The sequence below is a fragment of the Entelurus aequoreus genome, linkage group LG08, assembly GCF_033978785.1.
Source record: "Entelurus aequoreus isolate RoL-2023_Sb linkage group LG08, RoL_Eaeq_v1.1, whole genome shotgun sequence".
Classification (NCBI taxonomy): domain Eukaryota; kingdom Metazoa; phylum Chordata; class Actinopteri; order Syngnathiformes; family Syngnathidae; genus Entelurus; species Entelurus aequoreus.
Genome location: NC_084738.1, coordinates 3,316,887 through 3,336,659, shown reverse-complemented (window position 1 = coordinate 3,336,659; position 19,773 = coordinate 3,316,887). Strand labels below are relative to the sequence as shown.

At 37.5% G+C, this 19,773-nt stretch overlaps 1 protein-coding gene across 2 annotated transcripts in view; it reads left to right on the top strand.

The window, feature by feature from the left end:
• fam53b (family with sequence similarity 53 member B) overlaps positions 1–19,773 on the top strand; it is a 48,699-nt gene that overhangs the window by 3,139 nt on the left and 25,787 nt on the right. The window contains exon 1 of one of the 2 annotated variants that reach the window (XM_062055350.1): positions 9,461–9,987. The exons of the other annotated variant lie outside the window; for it this stretch is intronic. The gene's annotated coding sequence lies outside the window, so the exon portion shown is untranslated. Of the gene's footprint in view, positions 1–9,460; positions 9,988–19,773 lie in introns of those variants that run through there. 2 annotated transcript variants of the gene reach the window in all.

Sequence of the window (19,773 nt, the reverse complement as noted above, 5' to 3'; positions counted from 1 at the left end):
TGGACACCCCTGACCTAATCTGTTTTTTTCTGTGTCATCACGTCTGCATTACTGCATAATCTGTGCTTGAATGTTCCAAAAAAGCTCAGAGTAAATGTTTACTAAAGAGATAAAAGGCAAATTTGTCGTGCATACAGTATCTACGAATAACCACGTAAGGTAAAGTTGGTAAAAACAAATGTGTTTTATTTCCTTGCTAGCACTGTGATGTTGTGCCTGAGTCCAGCAGAACCAGAAATTTAAGCCCTCACTTTGTCATTCATAAACATTCTTGAACTCCATTATGTGACGATGCATGTGAAAAATATTACACCTCTTTTAAAAAGTACGGTAGATCAGTTTCCTAGCAGATCATCGGAACCTGGCTGTGGGCCTTCAACATGGTGTTTGCTCTGTAGCCTGTGTGTAACATTCTGTGGGCTCTCGTCACACCAATTCTCTTTGCCAAACTCATTTCCCTTTCATGAGTGATCCCGAAGCCGGCTACTCTGAACTGTTTGTTCTAGTTACTGGGACAAACTGGAGCGGCCGTCCGTTAAAAGCCTTCGGAGGCGTCCACCAGGAGCACCAGAACCATCCCAATGAGACATGGTTGACATGTTTGAATCAGGATATATATTTAGTACTGTGTGAATTAAGGCCTTGTTCACACTCCAGGGGCCGTACTTATCAAGCTTCTTAGAATGACTCCTAAGAAGTCTGCTAAGAGTTGACTTAAGAGTAAATAAATTCTTCGCTGAAAGCTGCACTTAAAAGTTAGTTATCAAGCGTCTTACTCACACTTTCAGCGAAGTGTAGGACTGAATCTTAAGTGTCACACTCAGAGCTGAATTACGACATTACTATGTGCCGTAAACGGAATTTTAGGTGACGTCATTTCTGTGTCCATAGAAATGACCAATCACGGAAGGGAATCCCTTGTCTAAGAATAAAGAAATATCTTAGAAATATTTAAGTGGACAATGGGAGTGTATATTTTGACAATAAACTACAAAATAATACAAAACAAACTAGTCCCCGCCGGCACTCACGCTACCGCTCCCTCTCTTCTCTCGCCCACACACTCACTGACGTCACTCACCTCACGGCCACACACATACGCTACTGTCCTAACATTTTCTTTCCAATTCATTAATTAGGCAACTAATTTGAAACTGGTGTGGGTGGCTCTATATATACTAGCCCACTGCAGACACATGCAGAAATCAACAAGGAATCGAAAAGTATTAAATCTGTGACAAAAATAATATCCGCTCTGTCTAAACGATACCGTTTGATCAGCTGCTCGTCATCAAAAAAAACAAAACATTGTTCCGTTCCCTGAACGTTGGCGCACGTCTCTCTCGCCTCAGTGCCATCCCCTGCTGGCAACTCCTAACCACTTAAGACACCTCTGAAGGTCTCTTAAATATCGTGGAGAGTAGGAGTGATTCTTAGACTTAAGAACGTTGATAAAAAGCTTTTATTCTTAAGTTTGAGAGTAGGACTAAATTTCGCAAATTCTCAGGACTTAAGTGTAAAATGGCACTCTAAGAAGCTTGATAAGTACGGCCCCAGGTCAATTCCGATTTTTTTTCGCCCATATGTGACCCGTATCCGTTTTTTTTCATGTCAATGTAAACCGTGCAATTGTGAATTTCGTTCGAATGTGGATATAAATCGGATGTGTATCCCATGTGACTACAGTCCGGTCGCATTCATCCGAGCAGAACGTCATCAAAAAGTACTTTTCGCCAAATAGACGGTTGAAAGATACATATTTGACAAATGAGCAGAGAACAGACCAAAAAATGTTTTAGGAACTCACGTGAATGTTCCAACCCTTCCTGTCTTCAACTGCTCGCCAGCACGCTCTTCGGAGCAGACGTCGAAGCAAATGTGCTGGGTCAGTTTGCGTTCACATTAGCGATGGCATTTTTTTTGTAACGTGAACGACGACATAAAAAGATCGGATTTGACAACAAAAATGTGTGAATGTAGCCTAAGACGGGGCTATTCAACCTCCCGGTCCGGGAATGGCACCATACCGGCCCTCGAGTTCAGTTCAAAACTTGGGAGACAATTTTGCAGCAAATTCCTAAAAACACTATAGAGTTGACATTGACATTTTAACCTTGCTAGCAAAACATAGAACATAGTCCAAACTTATGATTTACATGAGACGTTTCTCAAGATATCCCTTTAAGTCCTCTCCTTTTTGGCAGTTACACACTTTTTCGGTGTTGCTATAGCTTGTTTACTTCAGACGCAGTCCATAGTCTTTTGTTCGGCCTATTTAGTTTACTAGTGGTGTTCCTCAAGGTTCTATTTTCGGGTACTCTCTTTTTCATCATTTGGGCTATTCACCTGGTGGCCCACGAGTTCAGTTAAAAGTAAAACCTTGTCAGACACTCACATTTCTGCAGAACGCCCCTAGAACCATGGAAAAATAAACAGACCAAAATCAAACGTTGGGTTCTCCAGAATGGTCCGTGGCTTTCTGGAAAGGTGGCCCCCAAAACAATTTAGGTGAATACCCCTGAACTAATACCATCATTATTATATTTGCTGTGTGTCCCAGTCTCTTTAGGTAGGATAATACAGTCAAAATACACAAAACAGGAAAAATACTTTTATATGTCCCAAATATACTCCTGTAAACAGACATAATCCGTTTTAGGGTGAAGCTATAGTGCAGGGGTCACCAACCTTTTTGAAAGCAAGAGCTACTTCTTGGGTAGTGATTAATGCGAAGGGCTACTAGTTTGATACACACTTAAATAAATTGCCAGAAATAGCCAATTTGCTCAATTTACCTTTAACTCTATGTTATTATTAATAATTAATGATATTTACACTTAAATGAACGGTTTAGAAGAGGAGAAAGCACGAAAAAAATGACAATTACATTTTGAAACATAGTTTATCTTCAATTTTGACTCTTTAAAATTCAAAATTCAACCGAAAAAAAAGAAGAGAAAAACTAGCTAATTTGAATCTTTTTGAAAAAATTAAAAAAACAATTTATGGAACATCATTAGTAATTTTTCCTGATTAAGATTAATTTTAGAATTTGGATGACATGTTTTAAATAGGTTAAAATCCAATTTACACTTTGTTAGAATATATAACAAATTGGACCAAGCTATATTTCTAACAAAGACAAATCGTTATTTCTGCTAGATTTTCCAGAACAAAAATGTAAAAAAAAATTCTAAAGACTTTAAAATAAGATTTAAATTGGATTCTACAGATTTTCTAGCATATTTTTTTTAAATTTTAATCATAATAAGTTTGAAGAAATATTTCACAAATATTCTTCGTCGAAAAAACAGAAGCTAAAATGAAGAATTAAATTAAAATGTATTTATTATTCTTTACAATAACAATTTTTTTTTACCTGAACATTGATTTAAATTGTCAGGAAAGAAGAGGAAAGAATTTAAAAGGTAAAAAGGTATATGTGTTTAAAAATCCTAAAATCATTTTTAAGGTTGTATTTTTTCTCTAAAATTGTCTTTCTGAAAGTTATAAGAAGCAAAGTAAAATAATTAATGAATTTATTTAAACAAGTGAAGACCAAGTCTTTAAAATATTTTCTTGGATTTTCAAATTCTATTTGAGTTTTGTCTCTCTTAGAATTAAAAATGTAAGGCAAAGCGAGACCAGCTTGCTAGTAAATAAATACAATTAAAAAAATAGAGGCAGCTCACTGGTAAGTGCTGCTATTTGAGCTATTTTTAGAACAGGCCAGCGGGCTACTCATCTGGTCCTTACGGGCTACCTGGTGCCCGCGGGCACCGCGTTGGTGACCCCTGCTATAGTGTAACATTGACAGTTTAACAGTCATATAAATGTAATTTATTTTATTTCAAATGAATAAGTGAAATTTTGCGACACGGCAGTTTGAACCCGTTCAACTTTGGTTGAATTCCGATTCGGTAGACCTCAAGACCGTTCAACTTTAAAAGCGTCGTTGCTAGAGCTTATTTACTCTTCGACTATGTCAAAAAGCTAGTGTTGGTCCAATAAGTCTACTTATGTGGTTCTGACCAGTTCCAGCTTTATCGCATGTTTGTGTTTTAAATCACAGGCAATTAATAAGAGTGGATTTTGGGAGTCCATGTTGTTTGTTTGAGCGTCCCAACAAAGAGCTGGGTCCTGGACTAGATTGTATACAGTGCGGGCGATTATGTCTGAGATAATTAAACAGCAGGCCCGCTTTGGAGCGCGCCTCTGCTTGGCGGCCATGCGTCGCCATGCTGGGCCTTTGTGTTTATGGTAAGTGGGCAGCTGCAAGCTGGAGACCCCGGCCACACCACCTTGCGGCCCCCTCGACTGGGCCCGAGCAGCACAATTGAGAAGCCTGGCGGACGTGCATTGGGCGTCCGAGTTCAACAGAGAGCCTCCCGTTTGACGCAACTTCGGTCGCCTTACTTTTGTACGTTCCCTTTTGGGCTGTCACCATCCCGGCGTCTACCCTTTGTGGCGGCGGCTAATTAAAGGCCTACTGAAATGAATTTTTTAAATTTAAACGGGGATAGCAGATCCATTCTATGTGTCATACTTGATCATTTCGCGATATTGCCATATTTTTGCTGAAAGGATTTAGTAGAGAACGACGACGATAAAGTTCGCAACTTTTGGTCGCTGATAAAAAAAAGCCTTGCCTATACCGGAAGTAGCGTGACGTCACAGGAGGAAGGGCTGCTCACATTTTCCTATTGTTTACAATGCAGCGAGAGAGATTCGGACCGAGAAAGCGACGATTACCCCATTAATTTGAGCGAGGATGAAAGACTTGTGGATGAGGAACACGAGAGTGAAGGACTAGCGTGCAGTGCAGGACGTAGTTCATTGGATTCCACACTTTCTCCTTTTTCTATTGTGGATCACTGATTTGTATTTTAAACCACCTCGGATACTATATCCTCTTGAAAATGAGAGTCGAGAACGCGAAATGGACATTCACAGTGACTTTTATCTCCACGACAATACATCGGCGAAACACTTTAACTACGTAGCTAACGTGATAGCATCGGGCTCAAATGCAGATAGAAACAAAAGAAATAAACCCCTGACTGGAGGGATAGACAGAAAACCAACAATACTATTAAACCCTGGACCTGTAAATACACGGTTAATGCTTTCCAGCTTGGCGAAGCTTAACAATGCTGTTGTTAACGACGCCATTGAAGCTAACTTAGCAACGGGACCTCACAGAGCTATGATAAATACATTAGCGCTCCACCTACGCCAGCCAGCCCTCATCTGCTCATCAACACCCGTGCTCACCTGCGTTCCAGCGATCGACGGAAGGACTAAGGACTTCACCCGATCATCCGTGCGGTCGGCGGCTAGCGTCGGCTAGCGCGTCTGCTATCCAAGTCAAAGTCCTCCTGGTTGTGTTGCTACAGCCAGCCGCTAATACACCGATCCCACCTACAGCTTCCTTCTTTGCAGTCTTCATTGTTCATTAAACAAATTGCAAAAGATTCACCAACACAGATGTCCAGAATACTGTGGAATTTTGAGATGAAAACAGAGCTTTTTTGTATTGGATTCAATGGCGTCCGAATACTTCCGTTTAGCTAGTGACGTTACGCGCATACGTCATCATACATAAACGTTTTCAACCGGAAGTTTAGCGGGAAATTTAAAATGTCACTTTATAAGTTAACCCGGCCGTATTGGCATGTGTTGCAATGTTAAGATTTCATCATTAATATATAAACTATCAGACTACGTGGTCGGTAGTAGTGGCTTTCAGTAGGCCTTTAATAATAACAGCAAGAAGAAGAAAGTGAATATCTACAGCTATTATACACGGTGAGTCACAAGAACTGGTTCAATCCCTCAATTAGCTTGTGCTCCTAGCATGCTTGAGTTTTATGACACTCTTTGTCAACACACCCTCCATTATGACACGAGACAGAGTCCAAACATGGTTCCTGCACATGGAACACTGCGGGAGTAGGCCAGGGAAACCAACTCAATTATTTTTTTGGGGGGCTAGATTTCCAGAAAGCTAAGGACCGGGGAGGCGGGACCGCTTAGTTCACTATTTTTCGGAAAAAAATGTCCGTTTATACTACAGGGCCTACGGTCAAAAAGCTAGGTCTATATGATAGCGCTGTAAGGTTTTTACGAATCTGCTGCAAAGAAGTTCATCTCTTGCAAGTTTTTCTAACTGAACCAAACCGTATTTGGCCCGGCGTCAGTTGAATAGCTCTGAAGTAGGCATGTCACTACCAGACCGGTTACAGAAGACCCGATCTGGCATGCGCCAAGACTGCGTTAGTAGAAATATTTTACGACGGAGCTATGATATTTATATATATATTTTTAATTTAACCTTTATTTAACCAGGAACAAATCCCATTGAGATAAAGGCCCCTTCTACACTAAGCCGGCAAAGGTTATCCAGGGTAAATCCCACCTAACCTTATCCTTGTCCACACACACTCAGTGGTCGTTTAAGACCCCCTCGCCCCCTCCGTCCGCCGGCGCAACGCGACCTAGTACGCAGGTGCGGAAAATGCTCAGGTCATAGTAACCTCCAGTGTTGCTTTGTGTACAACTTCTTAAATTTAACTTATCTGAACAATATCCAGTGTTGTGGTATTTCAATTAACTGGAATCCAGTGTGCTGTGGGGCCCTTTTGTAGTGAATCACACCTGAGTCATCATAAATTAATCAAATCTTTAATGGACATGTGAAAGTAAACACTGTGATTTACATCAATCAATCCAGGGATCTAGATATCCGATCACAACACTCCTCACTCTTTTGCCTTCACCTTCATTGTCCATTTGTTTTTGGTGACTTTATATACTCTGGACCTAGACGTTGAGCCCGAGACATACATGGCGGACAATAACTGATGCAGTCTGCTTTGCCAGTCCAAAAGCATTCCGTTTTTTTCCTCTCGACAAATGGACAAAGTTTTTCGGTTAGTAGAATCACAGCTGACCCGGACATTGGAAAGTTCTCTTGCCGTCTGAGATGTGTTGTATCCGAAATAGCTATTTATATACTTTTTTAGAACTCTATCGGACATTGTGACTTTTGGTATTAGTGTAAGGCTGCAGCTAACGATTATTTTTCTATCGATTAATCTATAGATTAATTTTTCGATTAATCGGTTAATCTATACATTATTATTTTTCGATTAATCTATAGATTATTTTTCCTTTTACCGATTATTTTTTATTCAAAATGAAGATGAAAAAATAAATGTAGGCCCGTTTTTTTCAAAAGGCATGGCTTTTATTTATAAAAAAAAAAAGAAGTATGGCCACTCAGTCAACATTGACAACAACATGACTAAATATTCTGTAACAATGTAAACATTTAAAACTTTTAACCTTTAACAAAATGAAAAGTAGCTTATTTGCTTTTTAATGTGCAAATATGAAAGTCAACATCGAGTGCAAATCTTAATATTCTGCAATAGTATAAGCATTTCAAAAGTAAAAGTATTGCTTATTTTGCTTTAAAATGTGCAAAAATAAAGATAAACATCCAATACAAAAAAGTGCAAAACTAAATATTCTGTAGCAACAGTGTAAACATTTCAACAAAAGTGAAAGTATTGCTTATTTGCTAAAATGTGCAAAAATAAAGATAAACATCCAATACAAAAAAGGGCCAATCTATATATTCTGGAGCACTGTAAACATTAAGTATTGCTTTTAAAATGTGCAAAATAAACATCCAGTCCAACACAGTACACAATAACCAATTCTACTCATTCCAGTGAGTGACTAACAGTTGTAATGAAGAAAGGTTAGCATGTCTACATGCTCTGCTTCTTTTCTTGTTTACAATATTCCCAGCAGCTGAAAATAGGCGCTCAGAAGGGGTCGATGTGGCTGGAACTGAGAGGTAAATAGCCTTCACCTCAAGCCAGGACTGCGAGTGAGCTGAACTGCAGTTTATACCCAAACACACATACTGTACAGCAGATTTTTACAGCTAAATGTGCACAAAACGAAGGTCCTGAGTAGTCGTGAGTTCAATCCCGGGCTCGGGATCTTTCTGTGTGGAGTTTGCATGTTCTCCCCGTGACTGCGTGGGTTCCCTCCGGGTACTCCGGCTTCCTCCCACCTCCAAAGACATGCACCTGAGGATAAGTTGATTGGCAACACTAAATTGACCCTAGTGTGTGAATGTTGTCTGTCTATCCGTGTTGGCCCTGTGATGAGGTGGCGACTTGTCCAGGGTGTACCCCACCTTCCGCCCGATTGTAGCTGAGATAGGCTCCAGCGACCCCGAAGGGAATAAGCGGTAGAAAATGGATGGATGGGTGTACATATCATTTATACACACACACACCTTGGCCCCCCCAGACACATTTTTTCTCTCAATATGAATCAGAATAGTTTTATTGCCATTGTTTGAGAACGGGTTCACAAACTAGGAATTTTTCTTGGTGCAAACGTGCGACATAAAACACATACAACACATATTTGGTAATAAAAAGAGCTGTGACTGAGCTATCAGATAGACTTAGAAGGGATTCAAGGAATTCAAGGAGCTGCTGTTAGAAGTTATTGTTCATTTGCCTGATGGCCGAGGGGAAAAAACTGTTCAGGTGGCGGGAGGTGTGGGTCTGGATGGAGTGTAGTCTCCTGCCTGAGGGGTGGGGGGAGAATAGTGAGTGTCCAGGGTGAGAAGAGTCAGCTGTGATCCGACCCACACGCCTCCTGGTCCTGGAGGAGAACAAGTCCTGGAGGGATGGGAGCTTGCAGCCAATCACCTTCTCAGCAGCACGTACGATGCGCTGCAGTCTATTCTTATCCTGGACTGTGGCGCCGGGGAACCACACTGTGATGGAGGAGGTCAGGATGGACTCTATGATGGCTGAGTAAAACTGCACCAGCATCTCGGTCGGCACCAATATGGCCCCGGAGTCAAAATATTTGCCCAGATCTGCACTGTATTCTAGTTCTAATGGTGTATTATACCCTTTACATTACAGGTGCACAACCTATTCATGATCACCCGTGTTTAAGGTTAAGAGTTTTTGCTCTAGATCTAATTCAATTGTGTAGCTAATGTTGTGGCCAGAGACTCTTAACGCAGCTTAAATCCCGCCATGCGGCGTTAACATTATTAATAATAGTCCATAGATCCACGCTGCCCGGATAGCTTCAAGGGGCTTTAATTTTTCCCCCCAGCTGTCTCTGGGTTATAACATGGATTAGCAATGGTGCTAATTGTCAGTCAAGACCCAAAGCTTCCCAAATCCTAATGTAATGTTGGGCTAACAGGCGGGATTACAGTCTGGTCGATGTATGGACAAGCTCCTAATTGGCAAGTCGGGGCGGTATAGCTCGGTTGGTAGAGTGGCCATGCTGTGCCAGCAACTTGAGGGTTCCAGGTTCGATCCCTGCTTCTGCCAACCTAGTCACTGCTGTCGTGTCCTTGGGCAAGACACTTTACCCACCTGCTCCCAGTGCCACCCACACTGGTTTAAAAATGTAACTTAGATATTGGGTTTCACAACGTAAAGTGCTTTGAGTCACTAGAGAAAAGCGCTATATAAATATAATTCAATTAAAAAATTCAAGTCAAGCCTGCAAGCTCCCCTTCAGGAAGTGGCGCCTTCTAACCACACAGGAAGTGTTCGAGTCCCGTCAGCTCGTCGTCTTTGTAGAGGACGCCGGCTGTCAATTTTCAAGCTGCAACTTCTCGCACCAAGATTAGACATCTGGGGGGTCCGTCAGGTCGGGTTCTGGCCCTGCCCAGATAAAGAGCTATCATGCTGCAGCCACGAAAGGAGGGTATTTAAAAAAAAAAAAAAAAAAGGAGTGGCACCTCTCGGGCTTTTTCCGCTTCTGGTATGAAACTTTTTCATCTGCGTATTTGAACACATCACAGCGTGACAAAAGGTTTGATGTCCCAAAGCTAGGGAGCCTTTATAATTATGTAATAAATCTGCACCGTTTTAAGTCGTCCGCTCAGATTTATGACGGCCCCGTATCAAGAAGGATGACAAATTGGTAAGAAAACATCCGCTTTTGAGTAATACTGCATGCTTTATTTTGACACGTTATTATTTTACTGTGTTCTGCTCCCGTCATCCCATATGAAATAACCAACATGTATTGTGATTGTTTTAAATGATGTCAGAATAACAGTATAGTTGTCCCTCGTTTATCGCTGAGCATTGTTTCCAGACATGAAATGCAGGATTATGAATGAAATATTGTCAGCTAGAGCATTTCATGATTTATTAACTCGGCGTCTACTGCCATGTTTGTTGTTGTTGTTGGTGTTTTCCCTGTCTTTATCTAAATATAACTATAGATGTCAACGTTGTGTATGTGCTGAAAGCTTCATTTGTGATTATCATACTTGCCAACCTTGAGACCTTCGGGAGAGGGGGTTGTTGAGGTGGGGGCGGGGGGTGTATATATTTTCAGGTATTTCTTATATATATATATATATATATATATATATATATATATATATATATATATATATATATATATATATATATATATATATATATATATACATATACATATATATATATATATATATATATATATGTGTGTATATATATATGTGTGTATATATGTGTATGTGTATATATATATATATATATATATATGTGTATATATATATATGTGTATATATATATATGTGTGTATATATATATATATATATATATATATGTGTGTGTGTGTGTGTGTGTGTGTGTGTGTGTGTGTGTGTGTGTGTGTATATATATGTGTATGTGTGGGAAAATATCACAAGACTATTTCATCTCTACAGGCCTGTTTCATGAAGGGTTTCCTCAATCCTCAGGAGATTAAAAAAAAAAAAAATCTCCTGAGGATTGATCTCAATCAACACAGAAAAAGGTCAAGTGAAATAACAGACAGACAGGGCTTTGCTGTCCGTAACACACGCATACACACACACACACACCGCAAAATGAGTTAAGGTTACGCTAAAAGCGAATTAGCCTTCACCTCAAGCCAGGACTGCGAGCGAGCTGAGCTGCCTTTTAGATTTATAGAAGGTCAACGGGCTCATAGTGATGTTACTAGTAGTTGACTGGGAGGTGTTCGTGTGGAAACTCGTTTGGTACACCTCCGAACCGAACTGAAAGCCCCGTACCGAAACGGTTCAATACAAATACACGTACCGTTACACCCCTTATATATATATATATATATATATATATATATATATATATATATATATATATATATATATATATATATATATATATATATATATATATATATATATATATATGGGAAATGTGTGGGAAAATATCACAAGACTATTTCATCTCTACAGGCCTGTTTCATGAAGGGTTTCCTCAATCCTCAGGAGATTTAAAAAAAAAAAATCTCCTGAGGATTGAGGAAACCCCTCATGAAACAGGCCTGTAGAGATGAAAGGATAAAGCCATTGTTTACAAATTTGGTAAATAAATAACCAAAAAATGTATATTTTGTTGTTTTCTTACTGTACCGAAAATGAACCGAACCGTGACCTCTAAACCGAGGTATGTACCGAACCGAATTTTTTGTGTACCGTTACACCCCTAATATATATAATATATAAATAATCCGTTCATGAATGAGTATATCTGTTCGGCCACCGTGTTCAATAGAGAAGTCTGGGGCCGTACTTATCAAGCTTCTTAGAATTACTCCTAAGAAGTCTGCTAAGAGTTGACTTAAGAGTAAATAAATTCTTCGCTGAAAGCTACACTTAAAAGTTAGTTATCAAGCGTCTTACTCACACTTTCAGCGAAGTGTAGGACTGAATCTTAAGTGTCACACTCAGAGCTGAATTACGACATTACTATGTGCCGTAAACGCAATTTTAGGTGACGTCATTTCTGTGTCCATAGAAATGACCAATCACGGAAGGGAATCCGTTGTCTAAGAATAAAGAAATATCTTGGAAATATTTAAGTGGACAATGGGAGTGTATATTTTGACAATAAACTACAAAATAATACAAAACAAACTAGTCCCCGCCGGCACTCACGCTACCGCTCCCTCTCTTCTCTCGCCCACACACTCACTGACGTCACTCACCTCACGGCCACACACATACGCTACTGTCATAACATTTTCTTTCCAATTCATTAATTAGGCAACTAATTTGAAACTGGTGTGGGTGGCTCTATATATACTAGCCCACTGCAGACACATGCAGAAATCAACAAGGAATCGAAAAGTATTAAATCTGTGACAAAAATAATATCCGCTCTGTCTAAACGATACCGTTTGATCAGCTGCTCGTCATCAAAAAAACAACAACATTGTTCCGTTCCCTGAACGTTGGCGCACGTCTCTCTCGCCTCAGTGCCATCCCCTGCTGGCAACTCCTAACCACTTAAGACACCTCTGAAGGTCTCTTAAATATCGTGGAGAGTAGGAGTGATTCTTAGACTTAAGAACGTTGATAAAAAGCTTTTATTCTTAAGTTTGAGAGTAGGACTAAATTTCGCAAATTCTCAGGACTTAAGTGTAAAATGGCACTCTAAGAAGCTTGATAAGTACGGCCCCTGATCTACAAAATGTGCAGGCCGCATACCACTTCCCCTTCCAGCTGTCCTGGATGAACTGAAATTATTTTCTTCCAATCATTTTGGAACTTGCAAGCGTACTTCTTCTTCTTACTCGTCGTCGCCATGTCTCTTCTTCGTTCTTCTGCTTCGTCTCTGTTATGTTTTTGGACATTACTACTTGCCGTAGTTTTGAAGCAATGCATGATGGGAATCCGGATGTCGTGCGTCAGTGTATTAACGTGCCGGCCGGAATAAACACACACGCTGAGAAATAGCTCCGTGCCTGCCTACTTTACGGGTTATAGATAAACCTATGGATAACGGAGACGTATATAATAGTCTCCTTTTCAGGTGAGAGAGGACGCTAAAGGCAGTGCCTTTAAGGCACGCCCTCAATATTGTTGTCCAGGTGGAAATCGGGAGAATGGTTGCCCCGGGAGATTTTCGGGAGGGGCACTGAAATTCGGGAGTCTCCCGGGAAAATTGGGAGGGTTGGCAAGTATGCTGATTATTGCCTTTGGTAAAAGCTTAACTATTTTTAGGTTTTTCTGACAATGGCTTTCTTTTATTTGGACTGACAAAGCCGGTGCTTTTCGAAACACTCGTAGCAAAAATGTGTTTAAGAAATGCAGATAATATCAAGATAATACTTAAATGGGAACTACTAAACGTTAAAAATATATCAAACCTTTAACGAAGTGATCGTTCTTCGACTCTGCTCCCTTGGTCTGGAGTGCGTGCTAACTTTTCCCGTCGTCTTTCGTAAAATCTTGATGTCTTTCGTCCTTCTTGATGACCTCCTCGAGGAACTCCTGAAGAAAATTTTATCCTTTTCGCGATTTGAACGGTTCTAAACAGAGGTGTCAAAGTCGAGTTGCACACTCTTCGCTTTCTCTCGATGAGCTTCAAGAGGTAGTCACCCGAAATGGTTTTCACTTCACAGGTGTGCTTGAAGCTCATCGAGAGAATGCCAAAAGTGTGCAAAGCGGTAATCGGAGCAAAGGGTGGCTATTTTGAAGAAACTAGAATGTAAAACATGTTTTCAGTTATTTCACCTCCACATGTGTTCATTCATAGTTGTGATGCCTTCAGTGATAATCTACAATGTAAATAGTCATGAAAATAAAGAAAACACATTGAATGAGAAGGTGTGTCCAAACTTTTGGCCGTACTGTACCTTTTTAAACTTTAATATTATCCAATATTGCATCAAATATTATATTCATACATACTTTCCAAACAATTTTTTGGTAAAAATAAAAATAGACACTTAAATGTCTGCTTGACTCATGATTTCAAAGCCAGTTATGCATTAAATTGTACACTTTAAAAATGACAATAGAATTTATGGTAAAATTTAAGTTTTGTTTTTTTCCCAAATATTACTGTAAATTAAAAAAACTACCACAATTTTTTTACGGCTAAACTGCCAGTTTGGGGTTTTTTTTTACCTTAAAATCTACGGTTGTTGTTTTTACGGATTATTACTTTAAATGGTAAAACGGTACCAACATTTTTTTTACGGTAAAAAAATGGCAGCTCAGTTGCCAGAATAACAAATAAAAACAGTGGTACTGTTTTTCCCATTTAAGAGTAATATTTTGTAAAAAAAAAAAAAACACCGTCAATTTTACAGTGAAATTCTGGCGACTCAGCTGCCAGTTTTTACTGCAAAATAAACAGGTTTTTTTTGTTGTTTTTTACAGTTTATGTAAAAAATATATCAAATGCGTTGGCCAATTCAGTTAGAATTGGCCAATTCAGTTAGAATTGGCCAAAAATTACAATGGAATTTATGGTAAAATTTAAGTTCTGTTTTTTTCCCAGAATATTACTGTAAATTTAAAAAACTGCCACAATTTTTTTACGGCTAAACTGCCAGTTTGGTTTTTTTTTTACCTTAAAATCTACGGTGACAATGGAATTTATGGTAAAATTTAAGTTTTGTTTTTTTCCCAGAATATTACTGTAAATTTAAAAAACTGCCACAATTTTTTTACGGCTAAACTGCCCATTTGTTTTTTTTTTACCTTAAAATCTACGGTTGTTTTTACGGATTATTACTTTAAATGGTAAAACGGTACCAACATTTTTTTTACGGTAAAAAAATGGCAGCTCAGTTGCCAGATTAACAAATAAAAACAGTGGTACTGTTTTTCTCATTTAAGAGTAATATGTTGTAAAAAAAAAAAAAACACCGTCAATTTTACAGTAAAATTCTGGCGACTCAGCTGCCAGTTTTTTTCTGTATAAAAACAGTGGTACAGTTTTTCCATTTACCATATGTCGTAAAAAAAAACAAAAAAAAAACTGTATATTTTACAGTGAAATTCTGGTGACAGAGTTGCCAGTTTTTACTGCAAAATAAACCTTTTTTTTTTTTTTTTACAGTTTATGTAAAAAATATATCAAATGCGTTGGCCAATTCAGTTAGAATTGGCCAATTCTAACTGAATTGGCCGAAAATGACAATGGAATTTATGGTAAAATTTAAGTTTAGTTTTTTTCCCAGAATATTACTGTAAATTTAAAAAACTGCCACAATTTTTTTTACGGCTAAACTGCCAGTTGTTTTTTTACCTTAAAATCTACGGTTGTTGTTGTTTTTACGGATTATTACTTTAAATGGTAAAACGGTACCAACATTTTTTTAACGGTAAAAAAATGGCAGCTCAGTTGCCAGGATAACAAATAAAAACAGTGGTACTGTTTTTCCCATTTAAGAGTAATATGTTGTAAAAAAAAAACACACCGTCAATTTTACAGTAAAATTCTGGCGACTCAGCTGCCAGTTTTTTTCTGTATAAAAACAGTGGTACAGTTTTTCCATTTACCATAATATGTTGTAAAAAAAACAACAAAAACTGTATATTTTACAGTGAAATTCTGGTGACGGAGTTGCCAGTTTTTACTGCAAAATAAACAGGTTTTTTTGGGTTTTTTTTTACAGTTTATGTAAAAAATATATCAAATGCGTTGGGCAATTCAGTTAGAATTGGCCAAAAATGACAATGGAATTTATGGTAAAATTTAAGTTTAGTTTTTTTCCCAGAATATTACTGTAAATTTAAAAAACTGCCACAATTTTTTTTACGGCTAAACTGCCAGTTTGGTTTCTTTTTACCTTAAAATTTACGGTGACAATGGAATTTATGGTAGAATTTAAGTTTTGTTTTTTTCCCAGAATATTACTGTAAATTTAAAAAACTACCACAATTTTTTTACGGCTAAACTGCCAGTTTTTTTTTTTTTTACCTTAAAATCTACGGTTGTTGTTTTTACGGATTATTACTTTAAATGGTAAAACGGTACCAACATTTTTTTAACGGTAAAAAAATGGCAGCTCAGTTGCCAGAATAACAAATAAAAACAGTGGTACTGTTTTTCCCATTTTAAAGTAATATGTTGTAAAAAAAAACCACCGTCAATTTTACAGTAAAATTCTGGCGACTCAGCTGCCAGTTTTTTTCTGTATAAAAACAGTGGTACAGTTTTTCCATTTACCATATGTTGTAAAAAAAACAACAACAAAAAAAGTATATTTTACAGCGAAATTCTGGTGACGGAGTTGCCAGTTTTTACTGCAAAATAAACTTTTTTTTTGGTTTTTTTTTACAGTTTATGTAAAAAATATATCAAATGCGTTGGGCAATTCAGTTAGAATTGGCCAAAAATGACAATGGAATTTATGGTCAAATTTAAGTTTTGTTTTTTTCCCAGAATATTACTGTAAATTTAAAAAACTGCCACAATTTTTTTACGGCTAAACTGCCAGTTTGTTTTTTTTTACCTTAAAATCTACGGTGACAATGGAATTTATGGTAAAATTTAAGTTTTGTTTTTTCCCCAGAATATTACTGTAAATTTAAAAAACTGCCACAATTTTTTTACGGCTAAACTGCCAGTTGTTTTTTTTAACCTTTAAAATCTACGGTTGTTGTTTTTACGGATTATTACTTTAAATGGTAAAACGGTACCAACATTTTTTTAACGGTAAAAAAATGGCAGCTCAGTTGCCAGAATAACAAATAAAAACAGTGGTACTGTTTTTCCCATTTTAAAGTAATATGTTGTAAAAAAAAAACACCGTCAATTTTACAGTAAAATTCTGGCGACTCAGCTGCCAGTTTTTTTCTGTATAAAAACAGTGGTACAGTTTTTCCATTTACCATAATATGTTGTAAAAAAACAACAAAAAAAACAGTTTATTTTGCAGTAAAAACTGGCAACTCCGTCACCAGAATTAAAAACTTAAAAATTAATAACTGTATATTTTACAGTGAAATTCTGGTGACGGAGTTGCCAGTTTTTACTGCAGAATAAACTGTTTTTTTTGTTTGTTTTTTACAGTTTATGTAAAAAATATATCAAATGCGTTGGCCAATTCAGTTAGAATTGGCCAAAAATGACAATGGAATTTATGGTAAAATTGAAGTTTTGTTTTTTTCCCATAATATTACTGTAAATTTAAAAAACTGCCACAATTTTTTTACGGCTAAACTGCCAGTTTGGTTTTTTTTTTACCTTAAAATCTACGGTTGTTGTTTTTACGGATTATTACTTTAAATGGTAAAACGGTACCAACATTTTTTTACGGTAAAAAAATGGCAGCTCAGTTGCCAGAATAACAAATAAAAACAGTGGTACTGTTTTTCCCATTTAAGAGTAATATGTTGTAAAAAAAAAAAAACACCGTCAATTTTACAGTAAAATTCTGGCGACTCAGCTGCCAGTTTTTTTCTGTATAAAAACAGTGGTACAGTTTTTCCATTTACCATAATATGTTGTAAAAAAACAACAACCAAAAACTGTATATTTTACAGTGAAATTCTGGTGACGGAGTTGCCAGTTTTTACTGCAAAATAAACATTTTTTTTTTTTTTTTTTTTTACAGTTTATGTAAAAAATATATCAAATGCGTTGACCAATTCACTTAGAATTGGCCAATTCAGTTAGAATTGGCCAAAAATGACAATGGAAATTATGGTAAAATTTAAGTTTTGTTTTTTTCCCAGAATATTACTGTAAATTTAAAAAACTGCCACAATTTTTTTACCGCTAAACTGCCAGTTTGGGTTTTTTTTACCTTAAAATCTACGGTGACAATGGAATTTATGGTAAAATTTAAGTTTTGTTTTTTCCTCAGAATATTACTGTAAATTTAAAAAACTACCACAATTTTTTTACGGCTAAACTGCCAGTTTTGTTTTTTTTTACCTTAAAATCTACGGTTGTTGTTGTTTCTACGGATTATTACTTTAAATGGTAAAACGGTACCAACATTTTTTTAACGGTAAAAAAAATGGCAGCTGAGTTGCCAGAATAACAAATAAAAACAGTGGTACTGTTTTTCCCATTTTAAAGTAATATGTTGTAAAAAAAAAAAAACACCGTCAATTTTACAGTAAAATTCTGGCGACTCAGCTGCCAGTTTTTTTCTGTATAAAAACAGTGGTACAGTTTTTCCATTTACCATATGTTGAAAAAAACCCAACAAAAATGTATATTTTACAGTGAAATTCTGGTGACGGAGTTGCCAGTTTTTACTGCAAAATAGTTTTTTTTGTTTTTGTTTACACTTTATGTAAAAAATATATCAAATGCGTTGGCCAATTCAGTTAGAATAATACATAATGTTGGATATAGAGAACATACTGTACAAACCCTTTATTCATTGAATCAAAAAACTGAAATTCCACGACATAGTGAATTTGCAAACAGCTAAAATGATACACAAAGCAAACTATAATCTGCTACCCAAGAATGTACAACAATTCTTCTCAACAAAAGAGGAGAAATATAATCTTAGAGAAAAATGTAATTTAAAACATTTGTACGCACGTACAACACTTAAGACCTTCAGTATATCAGTATGTGGAGTTAAATTATGGAATGGATTAAGCAATGAAATCAAACTCCACATGTGTTCATTCATAGTTTTGATGCCCTCAGTGACTATCTACAATGTAAATAGTCATGAAAATAAAGAAAACGCATTGAGTGAGAAGGTGTGTCCAAACGTTTGGCCTGTACTGTAGGTGTTGGGTGATTGGTTGAACTGACGAGCTAAGTCCCTTACCCTCATTGCGCTTCTCCTAGCCACAACACAGACCCGCCATTTTTAAAAAGTCCCACATAGTTGTTTTACGAGATGGCAACAGGAAACATGCATAACGTGTAACATATCCACACATTGTAATCTGCTTAATACTAACAGTCAGTGGAATCTTTACTTCTATGATACGTAGGCCTATTCAATCAGAACATATGATAATTAATAATTAAAGTGACCTACTTGCTATCCTTTCGTCTTCCATGAATGAGCATTAAAAACGAAGAAATATCGGATTCTTCGTGCCTTTAATCCTTCGGTGTGCTCTTCCGTTAACGTTATTATATGCGGAATTCTAGCATCCTTGTTATTATTCCTTGCAAGCGGATGATTATGAACACGGTATCCTCCCAGGTCTCTATTCTTGCTTGTGTTGTTTCTCTCTTCACTTTTGGCGACCGGATTATTGGCGGTTTTGCAGTGGTGGGTGAGCCGCTGAAGTAATACGGGTCGTAGGCGGATATGCGACACACGTTTTTTTACCCAGGTCCCCAGCATCCCCAGCCATGTGCGAACGCGAAAAGGAAAAGTACCTATGGGGAAGGGTAGTTCCTATAACTAAACTCCAGTGTGGTCGTTCTTAGGACTGCGTCCCGAGAGCTCGTATACGCCAATCCGGCTAATACGTATACATCAGGGGTGTCAAACTCGTTTTCATTGAGGGCCACATCGCAGTTTTTGTTGCCCTCAGAGGGCTGGTTTAACAATGAGTAATATATGAATGTACATGTATATATACACTACCGTTCAAAAGTTTGGGGTCACATTGAAATGTCCTTATTTTTGAAGGAAAAGCACTGTACTTTTCAATGAAGATAACTTTAAACTAGTCTTAACTTGAAAGAAATACACTCTATACATTGCTAATGTGGTAAATGACTATTCTAGCTGCAAATGTCTGCTTTTTGGTGCAATATCTACATAGGTGTATAGAGGCCCATTTCCAGCAACTATCACTCCAGTGTTCTAATGGTACAATGTGTTTGCTCATTGGCTCAGAAGGCTAATTGATGATTAGAAAACCCTTGTGCAATCATGTTCACACATCTGAAAACAGTTTAGCTCGTTACAGAAGCTACAAAACTGACCTTCCTTTGAGCAGATTGAGTTTCTGGAGCATCACATTTGTGGGGT